General features: G+C 39.5%; 1 long non-coding RNA gene across 1 annotated transcript; it reads right to left on the bottom strand.

Moving 5' to 3' along the window:
- Positions 1 to 11,202: 11,202 nt before the first annotated feature.
- Positions 11,203 to 17,479, bottom strand: LOC308408652. The gene is made up of 3 exons (XR_013973824.1): positions 17,283 to 17,479; positions 11,714 to 11,808; positions 11,203 to 11,599 (listed from the first exon to the last, which is right to left on the bottom strand). It is a non-coding gene; the product is annotated as an uncharacterized lncRNA (long non-coding RNA).
- Positions 17,480 to 20,107: the final 2,628 nt, after the last annotated feature.

Genomic DNA, 20,107 nt, shown 5'->3' on the forward strand with positions numbered 1-20,107 from the left:
GTGGCATCTTGGCAGCTGCACGCTTGACTTTTCTCAGTTCATGGGCAGTTATTTTGCGCCTTGGTTTTTCCACACGCTTCTTGCGACCCTGTTGACTATTTTGAATGAAACGCTTGATTGTTCGATGATCACGCTTCAGAAGCTTTGCAATTTTGAGACTGCTGCATCCCTCTGCAAGATATCTCACTATTTTTGACTTTTCTGAGCCTGTCAAGTCCTTCTTTTGACCCATTTTGCCAAAGGAAAGGACGTTGCCTAATAATTATGCACACCTGATATAGGGTGTTGATGTCATTAGACCACACCCCTTCTCATTACAGAGATGCACATCACCTAATATGCTTAATTGGTAGTAGGCTTTCGAGCCTATACAGCTTGGAGTAAGACAACATGCACGAAGAGGATGATGTGGACAAAATACTCATTTGCCTAATAATTCTGCACTCCCTGTAGATGTTTACATCAGCGCTGTAACTTGCACTATTTTATCAACCGATTCACACTATAACCAGGGTTGCCTCTTATCTGTATTTAATTTTATTTAATTTGATAACAGTATGGTACTCAGTTTTTGGTAACCATTGTCCTTCATGTAAATATGTAAAAATTGTGTATGTTTCTGTTGTGTCTTGTGTACTGTTTGTTTGTATATGTGTCTTTCTTGCTGCTGTTACACCCAAATTTCCCCTTGTGGGACAATTAAAGGATTATTCTATTCTATTCTATTCTCAACCAATAAGCAGTATCTGCCATGACTGTGTCAGATCTGTGATGTTTGGCCCCAACTGCATTGTTGTAAGGCTAAAACTGAGAAACTGACAGCCCTTCATGCATGTTCACATTCAAATCTAATTTAGCATCATCAGTTAAGTCAACATGAGTGTCTCTGGTCTGCAGGAGGACGTCAAAGTTGTCGGGTAGAACCCAGGCACGCAGAGGGAGAACATGGAGACTCCACTGCACTGCTGAGCTGCATGAGTGGGATCATCCAGAACCAGAACCAACCAGATCTTGTCAGAGGATGAGAAGCAACACCAGTATGTGCTGGAAGGCGTTGAGTACATCATCACTTCCTGTATATGATAAAGACAGAGACTCACTGACTCAATATCAATCCTCAATGAACAAACTGCATCTGTGTTGCTAGTGGAAGACATCAGCACCACACCAAGGCCTGTGCTGCTCGAAAAGCTTATCTGCAATACATCGGGCGCTGTGCTGTTGATTGAAGCCTTCTACACCACATGGTTTGTGCAGCCTATTTAATTCAGCATCAACAATCATAGTGTATTGGATAATGGCTTTTTTAATAACTTTGCTTTGCTTATTGGCCGTGGGGGACTTTTGGACACTCAATTTTTCTAAGATGAGAACATTTAACACCATTCTGTGAGACATGGTTCCCAGATCTACATGCGTCACTGCTGCTATACATCCTGTACAATTTCCAATGTATTTGGAACAGGACATTAATCATTTTGAACTACAGAAAGATTTACCTCATCTTCAAAACCTTCTTGCTTTGTACAATTACAAAATTAGTTACAAAAAAATCCTGCTTTGTGTCAACATTTCACACGTCAAAATCAATAAGTACAAAGCAGAGACTTCTGATCGTCTTACTACTGCTCTTATCTGGTAATGTGCAACCTAACCCAGGCCCTGAGCTGCAATGTAGCCAGACACCATCTGAATTTAAATCCTCACCTGGGTTGAAGATAGTTCATCTTAATGTGCGCAGTTTGTTACCCAAGATGGATATGATCAAGATCTGGGTTCAATCAACAGATGCAGATATTGTCCTCATTTCTGAAACTTGGTTGTCTAAATATATATCTGATGAACATGTTAGCATGGCTGGCTACAATATGTATCGCACCGATAGGCTTAAGAAAGGTGGTGGTGTTGCTGCTTATGTTAAGTCAAAATTTGATGCTACAATAGTTCTATCAGAATCAATTTGCAAACAATTGGAATTTTTGGCTCTGAATGTGAATGTTGCAAAGGGTCTTTGCATAACAGTTGCTTGTTGCTATCGACCCCCTTCTGCCTCCACAGAAGCTCTGCGTTCTTTAAACCTTTTGCTGTCCAGACTAAATTATGGGGAGCTTGTTCTAGCTGGTGACTTTAACTGGGATTGGCTCAAAACAGTTTCAGATGATTTTAAATCTTTTTGTGATTCTATCAGTCTTACCCAGCTGGTCAATTTACCCACTCGGCCAAATCTCAAAAGCCCCGAAAAGTCTACCTTGATTGACTTGATTTTGACAAATGTTCCTCATAAATTTTCATCTTTGGGTGTCCTTTGTAACGACTTAAGTGACCACTGTGTTGTTGCTGCTATTAGAAATACTAAAGTGGCCAAGTCACAACATCGTATTATTTTTAAAAGAACTGTTAAACATTTTAATGAGCAAGCATTTTATCACGATTTGTCAAACTATGACTGGAAGAAAATAGGATTGATCCCTGATGTAGAATTAGCGTGGGCATTCTTTAGGGATGGGTTTATGCAAATTGTGAATAAACATGCTCCATTAAGAAGATATAGGATAAAAGGTCGTGAAAACCCCTGGTTCTCCCAAGAGCTGGCAGATATCATTCATGAGTGTAACCTGGCTTGGGCCAAAGCGAGGAAAACTGGCTACCCCAGTGATTGGCTTCTTTTCAGACAACTAAGAAACAGATGTACTTCCTCTATTAAGAAAGCTAAAACAGAATATTATCTGTCTGTCACCACTGAGAACCTAAATAATCCACAGAAGTTCTGGAAAATCATTAAGTCTCTTTCAGTGAGTAAAAGCTCCCACGCTCTACCCACCTATGTTTTTAAGGATTCTGTTCCTGTTTATGATAGGAAGGAGATTATGAATTGCTTTAACAAGCACTTTATATCTTCTGGCTCTTTGTTTGACTCTCTGAATCCAGTCTCTGTAAAATCTGGCACAAACCTTCCGGTGTACACTGGTCAGCCATTTAACTTTGTTCCTTTCTCTGTGCAGGAGGTCTGTAAAGCTCTTAAACTGTTAGATCCTAGAAAATCTCCAGGGCCAGACTTACTAGATCCTTACTTCTTGAAACTGGCAGCTGATTTTGTCGCAGAGCCTCTCACAACACTTTTCAACCTCACACTGGATATGAATAAAATTCCCTCAGTATGGAAATCAGCTTTTGTTGTTCCTCTATTAAAAGGGGGCGACCCAGCAGTGTTAACTAATTACAGACCAATATCTAATCTATCTGTGCTGGCCAAAGTTCTTGAAGCTCTTGTGTGTGAGCAGTTAAAGGAGTTTTTACACACCAATGCCATTTTATCTGAATATCAATCAGGCTTTAGGAAGAATCACAGTACTATCACAGCTGCAATTAGAGTGGTAATATTACTGGGGCTTTGGAGTGGTAATGCAATATTACTATTGCACTTGATAAAAAACAACACTGTGCATCCCTTTTTATTGATTTGTCAAAAGCATTTGACACTGTTGATCATTGTATTTTAAAACTTAGACTCTTCCAGTCAGGGCTCTGTGAGAGAGCAGTGGCATGGTTCTCAAACTACCTCAGTAGCAGGACTCAGTGCATTAAATCTGACGGTCTATGTTCTGACTTTGTTACAGTGCACAACGGAGTGCCACAGGGTTCTGTATTAGGTCCCCTTCTATTTATCATTTACGTAAACAATCTTAGTCTACATGTGCCAGATGCAAACTTGCACTTCTATGCTGATGATACAGTTATTTACAGCTGTGGTTCAACTCTTGTCCAAGCCATTGACTCCTTGCAGAAAGCCTTTTCTGCTGTCCAGCACTCATTACTTGTTCTCAACGCAGACAAAACAAAGCTCATGTTGTTTTCTAAATCAAGGAGACGAGCCCAAACAATCCCATCAGTAACCACTCTTGAAGGTAATAAAATAGAGTTGGTTCACACCTATAAATATCTGGGAATCTTAATTGATGACTCGCTTACCTTCAAACCACATGTAGAGAATCTTGTGAAAAACCTGAAGTTAAAACTGAGATTTTACTTTCAAAATAAGTTGTGTTTCTCTTTTAATACAAAGAAGCGGCTTGTTGCTGCAACATTCTTGCCTGTGCTGGATTATGGTGATATTCTATATATGAATGCTTCTGCTCAATGTCTTCGAATGGTTGATTCTGTGTATCATGCTTCTCTGAGGTTCATCACTAACTGTAAATTTCAGACTCACCACTGTGAGTTATACTCTCAGGTAGGATGGCCTGCTTTGGTAAGTCGGAGGAACTCTCATTTATACAGTTTTATATATAAGGCAATACTTGGGTTGCTGCCTTCTTATATATGTTCCCTGCTTATAATGAAACATGCTGGTCGGTATTCTCTTTGTCCGCATGGCTACTTGTTGCTTTTTGTTCCATTTGCCCGAACTGAACTTGGTAAAAGAGCTTTTGTCCATTTAGTACCCTTGGCCTGGAACAAACTGCAGAAGGAATGGGAAATGACTGAATTCATTTCATTAAGTGCTTTTAAATCTAAACTACGAATCCTTGAGGCCAAGTCCATAACATGCAACTGTTTCAATTAGATTGATTGTCATTTTAACTGACTTTTTTATTTTTATTTGAATTTTATTTTTTATTTTATTTGTATTCTTTCACTTATTGTTGCATGTGTGTTGTTGCTGCCTGTGTTTGAGTAATTTCTGTAACTGTGAGACATCTGCTGCTGCCTATCTTGGCCAGGTCTCCCTTGAAAAAGAGGTTTTTAATCTCAATGGGATCTTCCTGGTTAAATAAAGGTTAATAAAATAAAATAACTGATAAGTGATTATTGCTGGAAACTAGAAGCAGCTGATACTTTATGGACTCTTCCTCACCAGGCAGTGTCAGTCAATGCTACAGGACTTTGGGGAAATGCCCATTTTGTTTGTGCCATCTTCAGGCAAGAAATGAAGCAGACTGAGGTGGACAAACACATGACTTTCATTTTGGAGACTAGAGCTTGTGTCCCTTCTAAAACCAAAAGCTTTTTTAAAAAATCTTAACTTACTTTATTATTAGGTTTGGTTAGAAATAAGAAAAGCTCACGGTTTGTTCACAGCTTTACCCGTGTGAAGTCAGAAAGTCCTGAAGGAGAGCTCTCCCTGCTGGGTGAAAGCCCTCTTTTTAACCCATTCATGCACAGCCTGCACCCTTCACAAACGTTTTTCATGCTTGACTCATTTAACATTTCACTTCAGTTGCAAAACTAATATCAAATATCAAATAATAGGGCAATAGCATCGTCAGCTTTTACTGAGCTTCCTCTGGCTGCAAAAAGAAATTAGATTGTGTTGAAGTTTACGAGAACATGGCCCTACTTTTTGCTTAATTTATGACGTCCATAAAAGCTGTTCTGATGACCCATCGCTCATGAAGGCGAGCTTTAGAGCAACATTTTGGCGACAACCAAAAATGCGTACATTTTTGAAACATGGTGGACATCACAGTGGTTGTGTCACATGTATATTTATTATTGCGTATGGGTTCAACTGTGTTAATGACATTTGAGAGAATGGGATTAGCACACTATATATCTATAAAAATCCCTCTGCTTCACTTTTAACTCGCTGTAGTATCACAATAATATTCAAATATCTACACGATTACCAAAATCAGACAACTAAAAAGCTGTTTCATTCAACACTCACTTAACAGTCTTGACATGCAATTGAAGCTTTGAAAAACTGGAAACAATGCACCAGGGGGCTGACTAAAACCTGCTAACACAGCACAGCAAACATGGCTCGTGTCCCAACATGAATACTTTTCGAATATAAAGATGAGCTTTCATGCCAAATCCTGAAAAATAAAGAGTGAATAATTCCCACCTCTGCATCTCTACTGCAGCTTAATCTGCATGGTTATTTTCTCAAGGCTTTCCCGCTATCATTTTTCAGAACATGGTGACTGACTGCTTTGAAAGCATCTGTCCAAGCATGACTAAAACCAAGGCACTCCTAACAGAAAAAAACTTTCCTTCTGCGTCATTATTATGTTTTTCTCTGCACTGCTGTTCTCTAATGAGCAGACACTGACTCATTTAGCAAACCAGCTATTGTGACGATCTTCCTACAAAGTAAAAACATCCTGATTTCAGATGATAGAAACTGTAAATTCAGGCCTGATAAATGCTCCCATATCCTCAACACACGCAGAGTCTCTTGCGGTTCTATTTTTGGATTTTGATTAGACCCATAATTATGTGGTACTCTCACTGAAAAGCTTGCTGGGTGACTTTCCTGCACAAATACATGCAATCATGCAAAGCAGATCCCATTAGACTCTAAGAGTTTATATATATCCTTTAATACAGACATATATCCAGTATTCATTTAAGCTTTCTGGACATCTACAGGCATGTTCAATGTGCTTGGAGATACGGAGGCTCAGATTCACTTAAAATGAGGCTACAGGGAAAAAAAATTACTGTGAAAACATAATCTAAACCAAAGAGAGGAAGTGACCCCAATGTTCAATGTTTAACTTGCGTGAAGAAACCAAAGGAGATATCTGATAACCTGCAGGCCCTTGGGCTTAAAAGGCTGAGAAAGGCGAAATAAAGAAGGTGTTTCTTTGTTGTCTTTGTATCCATAAGATACAGATTCCAAAGAAGGATATGAGGTCTAGGAGTGAGCGTCCATGCACTGACTTCAGCTGTGCTTGTCAAGGAACTTTCAGGGTTTCCTCACAGTGTTACAGGAAGCCAAGATAATGCCAGTCAGAGGAAGTATTTGGTGATGGCACTAATGCAAACCAAAACAGCCTTCAAAACAGATTATGTACAATTAGCACTAATCTTCCATGTCTGACTTGCAATTAAAATGGATTAAATGCACTATTTATTGAAAACAGACAAGAATGTTCCATCCATGCATCTTAACAATAAAATAATTGCCTTGCTAACCCTTCAGTCAACAGCTATATATCTCTAACGTCTATTTATCTAACAAATTTTGATCTTAAACAATAACAAAACTGTATTTCGCCTTGCTTTCTGAATAGGAGTTGAATTAGGCGCTTAGTTGAGGAGCTCAATAAGATGAGGGCTGTAGAGCTGGCAGAGAAAATGGGATGTTTGTTTTCTGTTAATGGGTTCCCAACAGTACTTTAAATATGGTTAAAGATATGAAAGATATTGGACATTAACAACAGGTTCACACCAAAACACACCATTGTGCATGGAGATACTTTGATCTTCAGATGCATCATCGGGACTCAAGTTATAGATGATCAAAAGACACAAATGAGTATTTAAAGAGGAGGATACACCTTGAACTAAACAGCTCAAAGACAGATATCCGGAAATGCACAAAGAATTCAAGGCTTTACTTGACACTGTTTACATTTGTCACACTGTTTATATCCTAAAATATTAATGAAGCTTATGTGCAAGTTCAATCACTTCCACTTTCCCATGCTGTCAGACTCAGTGTTGACTTCGAGTTTGTTGTTGCCCCCGTCCTCCGAGACAATCGGCCTCCACTCTGCGTACTTTGAATCTGTCATTCTGCATTTCATATTCTCATTAATGCAACCCAGCTCCTCCCCATCTTTGCTTTATCCTGGTCACTCAGAGCTCCATCCAACCTCCATCTTCATCTACACCACCACCAGTGTACAACTTTCCAAATTCCTATTACCCCTGGAAATCTGCTCTGTTATGATGGGTCACCACAGTCTAATCTCCAAAATGCTTAACTGAATTCTGTATCTCAATGAATCATGTTCAAAAAAAAATATGAGGAACTAAAGCATTTTTTAACACAATTGATTAATTTCAGGGACTTAAAATTAGTTGGACAAATTAAATAACTGAAAATAAAATGTTCATTTCTAATACTTGGCTGAAAACCCTTTGCTGACAAACTGAAGTCTTGAGCCCATCGTCATCAGCAGATGCTGGGTTTCCTCTTTTTTAATGCTCTGCTTTTATCTGCCTAATTAATAATGACATAACGAAGCCCATGAAATAACCTTTGAGTCAATTGTCTAATTACTTTAAGAGGGTGGCGCATGTTAAAAAGCTGAAACTCCTAAACCCTTTTTTCCAGTCTGAATGTGGATACCCTCAAATGAAAGCTCAGAGTCTACACCTTATATCCATGTCCATTATATATGTATAACTGGAATATATTTCACTAAACAGGTAACAAAACAAAACTTGTGTCAGTTTCCAATTGGACATATATATGGTACAATTCTACGGGCTCAAAGATCAATATTTAGCATGACTACCTTTATTCTTTAAACCAGCTTTCTTTAACTGGTTTTTGGGAATAGTTCTTCATGCATCTTGGAAGACATTCAAGGCTCATCTTTGGATGTTGGCTGTCTTTTTTTCTAATGTCTATCAGCAGGACCCCACCCTGCTAATGTAATGTATGGGCTCTGGGGAAGCCAATCCATGACTGATAGAAAAATAAACAGTGAAACACTATGAAGGTTGTTGTTCCTCTCTTGATCTTCTCTATCTACTGAAGACAGTTTCAACCAAACATTTCAAATTTAGATTCATGGCTAGATGTCAGGAAAACACTGCCAACCGACGGTTACTAAATGCTGAAATGTGTGCCTGAAAATGGCTTATAATTTTAACTGCTCACAACCACGTCAATATTAGAGGGTTTCATTTTAGAGTAAAAAGTATTTCCAATAAATTTACTGACTATGAAGAGGAAAATCAGAGCAGCAGTCACTGATTCCAGTGACATGTTTCATAAGTAACATACCATGAATACTTGTCTCCACCCTGTTTGCTTGCTTTACTCAGATATTACTTTACTCTTTACTTAACTGCAGATAGGGCTGAACAAAATCAAACAACACTAAAAAATAAGAAAAGCTTTTGATACTGGACAACATATAGTGAGATACAAGTGACAGCCTAATAACAGAGAACTGGATCTTTGAATTTTAAAAAAATGTATGAAAGATCTTAACAAAAGCATTACAGAATAAACACAAAGCAGCACTGAAGTATCTCCTGCACGAGACAGGCACATGTGGAAACTGTCAGATTCCTTTTAAGAAGCAGATGCATGATCCTTGATTGTTATCCTTGCCTGACAGTAAAGCATATGATAAACCTGCGAGCAAGGTTTATGGTGGACAAACAGTATACAGTTGTGTTGAAATGTCACTGTACATTATATAGTCAGAGCTGATTGGCTGCTATTGATAGTGAAGGTTGTATTCAGTGATAAGAAAAGAAAATGGCAGCAGAGAGGTCCAAAGTTCGCTCTGAGTGCCTGTAAACGTGACCACCTGCCTCGGTTGTGTTTGAAAGTGATATAACCTGCAGCAGTACAAATAGTTATAAATAACAACCTTTGTCCAGTGTGATCAATTCAAGCAATTATACATGGCAACGTGTGTATAGTATCTATGACTTGTTTGAAACCACATCTTGTCGTGTGTCGGCTGTGTGCAGGCAGGATAGGAGGAATGATGGACCTGAAAGTGCACTCAAAAACAAAGATTCATTACTAAATGACAAAAACAGAATACTGGGAATACAGAAACTAAACTGGCAGGCAGCTGGACAGATGACAAAGCATGGGATGACGGTAGAGCACAACACAGACAATGGAAAACACAGGGCTTAAATACACAGAGGGAGCAATCAGTGAATGAGAGACAGAAGGGAAGCACAGCTGGGGCAAATCAGGGCTAACGAGACAGGGGAAGCAAAACCTGATACAAAAACCCGAGACACGGACTTCAAAGTAAAACAGGAAACATAACACAGAGACGCGGACTTAACAAGGGGATACAGCAGACAGGAGAGACAGAGCAACTAAGGAACACTAACAAAGAAACCAAAAGACTAGAAATGATAAATAATATCAAAATCAAAGTTCAATAATAATGCAAAAATGAAAACTCTGGGGAAAATGTCTGTAATTCCAAAACATTACATATAACACTTTTGTTAAACTCCTTGAATTAAAGCTGCAAGTCTCTACTTCACACACCTTGACTGTTTGATTTAAAATCCACAGCGATGGTGTACAAAAAATATCATTGTCCAAATACACTTGAACCAGGCTGTATCTATTTAAAATATATTTGATTAAAAGGGCAGATTTAAAAGATCTGGAAATATTTAGCACAATTTTTTTTTTAATGGTGAATTTATGGTTTATTTATCGTTAATTTATGATCAGGCGGTAATATGCTGAGAATTTGTGGATGTTTATTTTGAAAGGCTTGAAAGTTATTTTATTAATGATGTTATCTGCATTACAGTTTTGTTTGGAAATCCAGCATTAAATTACTTAAAGACTCAAATATTTCTTTTGTAGAGCTGCATCTAATAATATCAAGCTTATATTATCTTGAAAGAGTTAATTGGACAAACAAATGTTAATAACTGTAATATGCCAATTAATAATAATTGAGCCACTCTAACTGCACCAAAGTGAACATACTCATCATCATGAATCATGACTTATATTTCTATGTTAATAAAAGCTATAAATGTGAAAGAACGTATTATTTTTGTTATGTTGTTACTGTTTGATCACACAGGAGTTCATTCCCCTACAAATAAATGTCCAAAAAGTTACTGAGGGCAAACAATACGGTGTAGGATAACAGGACTTACGAAGAGCTTAAAATAGAGCAACACTGTGATAAAGTGAGTGGCTGTGAGTCTGTAACAGATATCAGACCAGCCAAAGCAAAAATATCACAGGTTGTCATGCTTTAATTTGGAGGCAGTGCAGATGACAGACAGTAGCTGTTAATGAGGGATGAACGGGTGCTGTAAAACCAAGAGCAGAAACATCAAGAGTATTTCATAAAATATTACATGCATTCACTTGGCAAGCCAAAGGTTGCTGGTTCAATTCCAGACACACAAATCCACTTTGGGGCTGCGTCAGGAAGGGTATATCCAAACCAAAACTCAGATTTTACTCAGTCTTTTTGCATAGTAAAAAGGATAACACCTGTGGTCAGCTGTTTTACAGATTTACTATCATGTACCCCTGAATTTGTTTGAGCTTAGATATTGGAAACAGTCAAAAAGTGAAGACTTGTCATTGACAACATGATAAGATCAAGACGCCAAGAGAAACTACAGCTTTAATGGATCATTGAGTTCATAGACAACCCTAAAGAGGACTAATAGGAACATGATCCCGTGAAATATACTCACAAAGAAACACTCACAGAAAGACAGAATTTTAAGGAAGTGTTTCGGAGGTTTATTTTTAAAAATTGGGTGGAAACATTTCGGGGATTTGGCAGCACGGTGGCACGGTGGTTAGCACTGTTGCCGCACAGCAAGAAGGTCCTGAGTTCAATTCCACCATCAGGCCGGGGTCTTTCTGTGTGGAGTTTGCATGTTCTCCCCGTGTTTGCGTGGGTTCCCTCCGGGTACTCCGGCTTCCTCCCACAGTCCAAAGACATGCAGCTTGTGGGGATAGGTTAATTGGATAATCCAAATTGCCACTAGGTGTGAATGGTTGTCTGTCCCTGTGTGTTGGCCCTGCGACAGACTGGCGACCTGTCCAGGGTGTACCCCGCCTCTCGCCCTATGACAGCTGGGATAGGCTCCAGCGCCCCCCGCGACCCTGAAAAGGATAAGCGGAAGCGAATGGATGGACATTTCGGGGACTGTTTGCTGGTGTAGCGGTAGGAATTAAATTAATCATAGCTAATTAAACAACATTCAAATGCTGGTTTACTTTGCACTGAGAAAGCTGTGGCAGGCTGGAGCAAAGAAGTCTTCTTGACTAACTGTCCAGATAAGGCTCTGTACAGTCCAGGCTTCACTCATCACCTGCAGATAAGAAATGTTCTGAGTTATTTAGTATCTGGAACTTTCTCTGCTTCAGAGTAGCATAACAAAGCTCAATATAAGAACATCGGAGTTGGTTTTGTGTGGGTTTAAAGCTTCCTGTTGCTTCACAGTGGGATTAGCACTAGAAAAATAAAACAAACATGATGTAATGGTGCTCGTGACAAAAGTTGAATCATGACGCTCCGGTGAGGCATTCCCGCACCGAGATGTGGGACGACCTCCTCCCACTCTGTCAGTGAGACGGCTCATCGGAATCAGACAGACATGCAGTAAAGTGTTGTTTTTACAACTTCGACACTTGTAATTAGAGTCAAACGTGTCAAGGTCCCAAAACAAATGCTTATCAAAGAGCTCCCTGATATGAGACACTGATATTCACAGCTGTTTGCTGCTGAGTCACAGGATGATGTCATCATAGAAGACAGACGACTGATTAAAGTATGATGGAGGGCATTGGAAAAAATTGATAAAGCAAAACAAAACAAAGACTTTCAAAGCTGAGAAATGGAGTATATCAGTGGTGTCAAACATAAGGCCTGGGGACCATAATTGGCCTGCCAAAAACTCCAATGCGGTCAACTGAACTGCATTGGAAAATGTGAAGGAGGGCATAAATTCTGGACTTTTTATGTGTTTTTATAAGTTTTACGGCTTTTCCTACTGAAAAACTGATTTATCATTTTATATTTTTCTAATTAATTGCTCATCGTACAACACTAAGGTGAATATAGATGAACAACTGTGATTATCTGTATTATTTATACATTTATTTCTTAACCATTTAAGCCCTGAGTCATGCTGACAGATATCTTTCATTTACCACAGGAACATCTCTTTATCATATGGAAAAAACTGAGCTGTGTTGTTGAAATTGCACTTCTTTTTCTTATATTAAAATATTTCACGGATTCAATGTGTAGCTAAGGTTCTTTAAAGCGTAGTTTCACTGGTCAAAGTTGGCTCTACGTGGCCCACCGTGTAAACTGAGTTTGTCGTACCTGCTCTAGATGGAAGTGACAGCTCCAATGTTGAATAATCATCATTTATGGAAATAAACTTGCTACGTCTAAATGATTTCTATACAACACTCACACACCAACATTGATGAACACATCGGGAGCAACCCAGCAAAGCCAGAAGCTTCCTGTTGTGATGTAACCGAGGTTAGTGATGATGAAGGCTTATTGTGTCAGTCTATGAGTTGTTACAGAAGGCCGTGTGCCAAATAAGGCAGCAAAAATATATTGTGCTGACTATACTGATGAATTCTGAAAATGAAACCTTTAAAAAAATAGAACCTTTTATAAATGCTGTGCAATAAAGAAAGGATTACCTTTGTGTTAATTGAATTACGACTGGAAGAAATTAAGATCATATAAGTGCACATAGTGTCAAACTTATGAATGTGTTGAAATCATGATATGGTTAACACTGGTGGATACCACTGGTTAATTAGATGCAACAAATGTAACAAATGTTTTTATTGTGGAACCACATTTGAATGAAGATCTAAACTATGGATTCTTTCATTGAATACTGAAACAGGGTACATATAGTAGCACTGTTTACACTTTAAATTCGCTTCCCTGTCAATTTTAAGCAACAAGGAGGATGTTTAGTTCACTGTGAAGAAAGGGGAAAGGGACAAACACTTAGAAACGGAACCTCATCTTAAGACAGTTAATCCACAGAGAATCAGATATGTGCCGTGGATCAATCTTCGGACCCTGTGAGAAACAGGGAAACCGATTCGCCAGTATTCTAAGCAGTCATGTCGTGTCCCAGCCTCACCTTTTGGCCCTCGTAATTCACGCTGCGTTGTTTTCATTAAAGGGAGGCTGCGAGTTATTACGGATGCTTGGAAGACAGCGTTTGTATGTAAGGCCACGTGGCCCTTACATAAGTCTGAGCTCCCACCCATTCGCTCCCTCATCAAACAGAAACATCTGGGAATAAAGAATCTAATTCACGCTGACCTGCGAGGGGCGGAAACATGGCACGTGTGCCGACGATGGATCATTAGATACACGGGGCTTGACTGATGATTTTCAGGAAATTGCACAGTTTGGGATACAAACATTTATCTGAGGAGCAAATATTTATGAAGACCATTAACCCCAACTGACAAAACACTGACATACATGCAGTGTGATGGTTCAGGACACAACAGAGCAAATATCAATAACATAACATGATTGTTAAAATAGTCATTAAAGACAAAATGCGATTACTTGCAAGTCATCTAAAGCCTAAATTCAATTAAAAGTAGCACATTTTAAAAAACCTTTTTGAATGTAAATTGCTAGTTTTGAATCTCATGCCATTGGACATGTTTAAAAATAAAAAGTTGCAACACGGGCACGTTTGCCACTGTGTTGCATCACTTATTCTTTCAACAGCTCTCTGCTAACTTCAGGGAACTGAGAAGACCAGTTTCTGTGTTGAAAGAGATATGGTTTACCATTGTTGCTTAACATAATATTTCAGCAGTTTAACAGTTCAGGGCCTCCTTTTTCATTTTTCAAAAGTAACACTCCAAAAGTTTTAGCAGCTGGTTTCAGGCCTGGGTAAGAGGAAAGCTGTGATTCGGCATCAACCTGCTAAGATTAACAAGGCCTTCCCTGAAAGAGATCATCATGCTAAAAAAAAATCTGGACATGTTTTTTAGAATTAGTGCCTGATAACAAGCAGGATGGTCCCTCTTCTTTAAAGCTCAGAGGATATAGTACCCAGCTTATCTTTAAAAAGCTTAGGCCCAGAGAAAGTAGTAATCCCATCGAATTTTGCAATCTATGGAGAATTTTAACTTGCAATTTGTGTTTTGTAGCAACAAGCTGTGCTGTAAGTTTTGTTGAGCACATACAGTGATTTCCACGACTGAAATAACCATTTCTTTTGCAGTTTTACTTTCTTCTTCTTCAGGGTGTCAAAAGCCTAGTGCCAGTCCCCAGTAGGGACAACAGGAAGGGCATCTATAAACATATTTGCAAAAATTAACTCATGTTTTTCCAAACAAAGCAGAATTTTCCAGTTTCAACATTATATTAAATTGAATCTTAAATTAAATACAGGTTTGTAACCAAAACAAGTGCCTAAAAGAAGGGTGAAACTCTTCTGATACAAAAGTTGGAATCTATATAAACTACACTGATAAGAGAAATTGTGACCCGTGCATATGAAAGCCATCAGCAAGCTCGTGTCTGTGCATTAACCCTCATTAGCTGCTTTGCATTGACCACTTATGGCTGAATGGGAGCATGTCAAAAGCAGGATAAAGGATAAAAGTCTGATTCACATTTCCATGTGAGCTGTGTTTTATTTTAGGGAACATTGCTTGCAGATGTGAGCATGGCTTTATAAAATGGATTATTTTTTCAGCGCATAGCTTTTAGTTTTTGTGTGGATCCTGCTTCCCTATCTGAGCTGGTTTCCAACAGAAGTTGTGGATACATTTTTAGCACTTGATTGCTGAAGCATGTCCCAAGTTGAGCATCAAGTTGAAGTCATACAGGCACATGGACGGCGACAGAGAGATTTCTATCAGGATATTTTTGGTTTGGTGCAGGGCCATTGTAGAGGAAGTGCTAAAGACATTTCAAACTGCCAGAAAGGGAAGCCAAGACATGACAGCAGGAAACAACTTCCTGAGGCAGAATGGAGATCCAACCATTACCGAGGAAGGAAAAGGCTTTGAGGAGCTGGACTTCAGGCAGAATAAGAGAAGCGCTTCTTACATAACTGGGTGGATTTTTATGTTCTACATCAAACACTGGGGGCCCTCAGTAAGTAAATACTCTAGGGAAGGGGTTGAGTTTGAAACCCAACCGGTTTCCTTGGCCAAATACAACAGTCCAAAGGAGCAGACTGAAGAACTGCCACTTTCTATGGTTGAGTATTGAAGAGCTCAACTGTACTCAAACTTTTAAACTGGCTTTTTGTTCATTTTGGCTGTTTTGGAAGTGCAAATCCTCTGGGAACAGAAGATTTGCTCAGTGCTGAAAGGAACAGAGACAGACAGTTATTCACACCTACGGCCAGTTTAGACTCATCCAGCCTAATCTCACAGAGTTTCCAGTGAAAATGCACGCAAGCATTGGGAGAACATATGAAGTCCCCTGCTGGCTGGTGGATAACAACATTGGTAACCACTGCCCTACTGAGCTGCCTTAAAAAACAGTGAGAGAGAGAAAGAACATCTGTGTGCTCATAAATTAATGACTGTTAATTATGCTGATTGTGAGTCAGCGGCTGCAGCAGGATATCATCACTTTCACTTTACAACACTGGACCTTTAATAAAAGTGCCAGCAATACCTCCTTTCAACATTATGATCTGTTACGACAGCTGTTTTCTGGGGGAGTTTTTTGTATTAAGTTTGGGTTTGAGCCAGCCGTTAGACGATTAGCACCACCGCCTGCCTTCCTTCACGTCTTCCTTTCCCCCCTTTGAAATCAAAACGAGATAGTCAGACACATGCGCAGCTCCGGTCTGGTGTTCTCTGAGGTTATCTGCCCGTGATATGCGGCTCAGCAGTCTCTGGGACTTTTCTGTGGGGGTGCAGTCTTGGCTTCACTCAAAAGCAGTTTCTGTGGTTGTCCTGTAAGCAAACAATGGGGTATTGTGGTACCGGATATAGTTCAGATAGACTCATTCAGGAGTCAAAATAGAGAGAAAAGTTCTTTTTGTAGTCTGTGAGGGAAAACATTGGAGTGTAAGGCCTGATAAGGACCTCAAATGCCTTGTTTTCAGTCTCCTGCTAAGAACAGAGGTTTGCTCAAATATGCCTGCACTTTGAGTCTTTTTGAGGCAGATCTGTTTGATTTTCCAACGATTTATTTAGAAGAGTTCATTTTTCACAGTTGAAGGCCAGAGGATATTACCAATAACCACCAACAAAAGCCTGCTATCATTACACCTGTCTGTAAAAGCATCATCAATATTTTCGGCTTTCAACGCGTCTTTTTATGGCCACGCCGCTTTGGGACTCACAAACACTCACTGTTTGCTCAGCTTTCCGGGAGCTTGACACACCACCGTGCCAGCCCTCTGCAGGCTATCTGTCAGGCTTCTTAGCTGTCAGGGGGAAGAAAAAGGAGTTCAGCTGAGTTTATTATGATGAGCATTCCTCCTTAGACGGATCCTCAACTTGAACCACATGCACAACGACTGAAGAGAAAATGAATACAGTCTGTTAAAGCGGGTTAGACTTTCTCTCTGACAGTGAGCCTTAAACAGGTCATCTTTGGGCCTTGAAAAATCTTTAACACAGATTTGAGATCCTAAAATCTTTAATAAGTGTTTCAAGCCAACCATGGGATATATCAGAATTGGCATAAAAACATGAAAGGGTGTATTTATCCCACCTTAACAGTTCAGGGTGGCAGTGGTGTAATGCTGTGGCAGCACACTTTGGGCTACTTAGTACCGCCGAGGATCGTTTAAACGTGCATTACCTGAGTAATGTTGCCGACCATCTCCATCCCTTTATGATCAGAGTGTACCCATCTGTTGATCGCTGCTTCCAGCAGAATAATCCATGTCACAAAGCTCAAATCACCTCATGTTTCCTTAATGTGACAGTGAGTTCACTGTACTCAAACAACCTCAACAATCAACAGATCTCAGTTCAACACCTTCGAGATCTGGTGAAATGGGGAGATTCCCATCATTGATGTGCAGCAAGTCTGAGACGCTGTCGTGTCAATATGGTCCAAAAATCAGAGAAATGTTTCCAGCAAGTTGTTAAATCTCTGCAATGAAGAACTGAGGCAGCGCTGAAGGCAAAAGGGGGGGTGGGGGAGGGGGACCAAACCAGTAGCAGAAAGATGTTGCTAATGAAGTGACCATTGAAGATATCAGAGTGGCTGTAGCTCAGGAGGTAGAGCAGGTCATCTACTAATCGAAAGGTTAGTGGCTCAATTCCTGTCTGCTCCAGTCTGCAAGTCGAACATCCTTGAGCAAGATACTAGACCCAAGTTGCTCTCCGAGGCATCGATCAGAGTATGAATGTCTGTTAAGGTTACACAGAAAGCACTTATGTAGAGAAAGCATAGATAAAAGTGAATGAGGGGAGTAGTTTAATGTGCTTTGTGTGCTCAGGTAGAATAGAGAAGCCATATATAAGAAACAGTCCATTTACCCTGTTTTTTTTTAAAGAACGTATTATTGTTAGGGATTATTCTGTCATTGCTTTTTAACCTCCCTACGTGTCATTTCTGATAATAACTACTGTAGCAAAAGTAAAGGTACAGCTGTGAGGGGAAACTGTGACTTCATGGTTTTGAATATATCAAAGAGGGTCTGTTGTAAAAAAGGTGGGATGGAGCTGAAGCGGGGTTTAGAGGGGAGTGGGGTTGGACACTTGGAGGTGGGCGTGTGAAAGGGTGGACCAGTCAAAGCTGGAGTTTAAATATAGGCATCAGAACAGCAGTCACTTGTTGTTTGGCTCTTTTTTCCCCCCCCCCAGCCACCAAACGGACCAGTTTGTGTTGTTGACTGGTTTAAAAACCTCTAGTTCTGAATGTTCATGGCGCAAAACAGCAAACATCTGGCATCACAAATCAAACTGCTTTTAGACTGACTAAAAAACCTATATAAAATACGGCTGCTTTGAAGTGCTCTACATGACTTTCCAACGCCCCCTTCCAGCCGGGTGTGGCCTTTTTTTCTTCTTCCCAACAAGCTTTCTCATATCTTAGACTGAACTATGTTTTTAAAAGTCAAAAACAAAAATGTGAGGCCACTTAAGACAACTTTTTCAACTTCTTCTGGTCTTAAAATATTTGAGATTTCCCGGGTCCAGTTTTCCATGAGAACAGCAGCAGTCAGACCATATGGGAGCCAGATCTGTTTGAGAACAGTTCACGGGCTGTTTGTGTGTTTGCTGCCAGCATTTCACAGCTCCGTCTAAAAGCACCTCACTTACGGAAAACAAATTCTCACACAGGGGCTGTGTTTAATGGACTGACGAGGCTAAAAAAACAAGTGAAAACTGATTTGATATTTTCCAGCTCGGGAGAATAACAGCACAAGGAAAGCAGTGTTTGCCCATTCAGGCGTAGTCTTGATTTAAATGCAGGTTTTTAACATCTCATGGGATTTACTCCAATTTCAACCCTGGTGCTGAAAATACAAAAAGACTGAAAATGGTCAAATTTAGAAATACTGAGTGCCAGCTGTTTGCATGACGTCCTTCATGTATAATAACTTTGTACATTTAATGAAGCAATGCAATATTTCACATTTATATAATTAAAATTATGTTTCAAGAGTACAGAGGTGTGAAATTAATGCTCTTCTTCAGCATTAGTTTATTAGTCCAAGACCTATTCACATGAAATTTTCAGGGTTCAAAGACACATTAAATCTCTGTTCAAAACTGCAGAAAAATGAATTTTACTCCCACTCTGAAGCTAAAATCTGTTTTTTGTTTACTTAAAGTGCACATAGATGAGGATCGACACCCTGGATGTGTGATCGGAATTCTGATTTATTAGAGAGAAAGGATCATGAAATTCCAGATAAGTTTCTGGACACATGAGCCAAAACTCAGACCAAGAAACTCTACGACCTTCCTTGAACCACTCACACAGTAGAAAACTAGAAATCACAGATGCTCAATCTGTGATTGGATGGTTGCACATCTGTAAAGGAGACTGAATGTTGTATACAAGCTTTGGGCAAACAGACAGCTTCTTACTTATTTCAGGAAGACAAAGCCAAAAATGCATCGTGCGCTTGTTCCAACAGCATGACTTCAAAGTAAAGGAACATCTAGAACTAAACTGATCAGTCTTCATTCCAGACTCGTCACCTACCAGAAAAACCTGGAGCATAATCAAAGAGGAAACCCAAGAGAGGACGCCCGGAACGGCGAAGCAGGTGAAATCATCAAGTAAGAATGGGGAAACACTCTGTTTTTCATGTTGCAACAGAGTGTTACACTTTGATAAATTTGCACCCATCTTCTTGTTCTTTCTTAAATAAACACGTTGTTGAGCAGATATTTAAAAGGCAATCACATTTTTCACCTCTCTGATTTTATTTGTTGTTTTGCACCCAGCGTTTCAGGAAACAGAGTCCACGGCATGATGCAGAGAAGAGATAAAAACTAAAGTTACACTGTGTTAGGCACTCTGGGCATTTTGATGAAGGATGCTGCAAATAAAGCTTATAGGAAATCAAAATTAAAATGATTAAAATGTCCATCACACAGACTTGGAAGCAAACACAGTCGAGCGTAAGCGGATTTGTAGCACAGGCTGTTTCTATATCAGAG

The sequence above is a fragment of the Rhamphochromis sp. 'chilingali' genome (genome assembly GCF_963969265.1).
Source record: "Rhamphochromis sp. 'chilingali' genome assembly, chromosome: 13".
In the NCBI taxonomy this organism is placed as follows: domain Eukaryota; kingdom Metazoa; phylum Chordata; class Actinopteri; order Cichliformes; family Cichlidae; genus Rhamphochromis; species Rhamphochromis sp. 'chilingali'.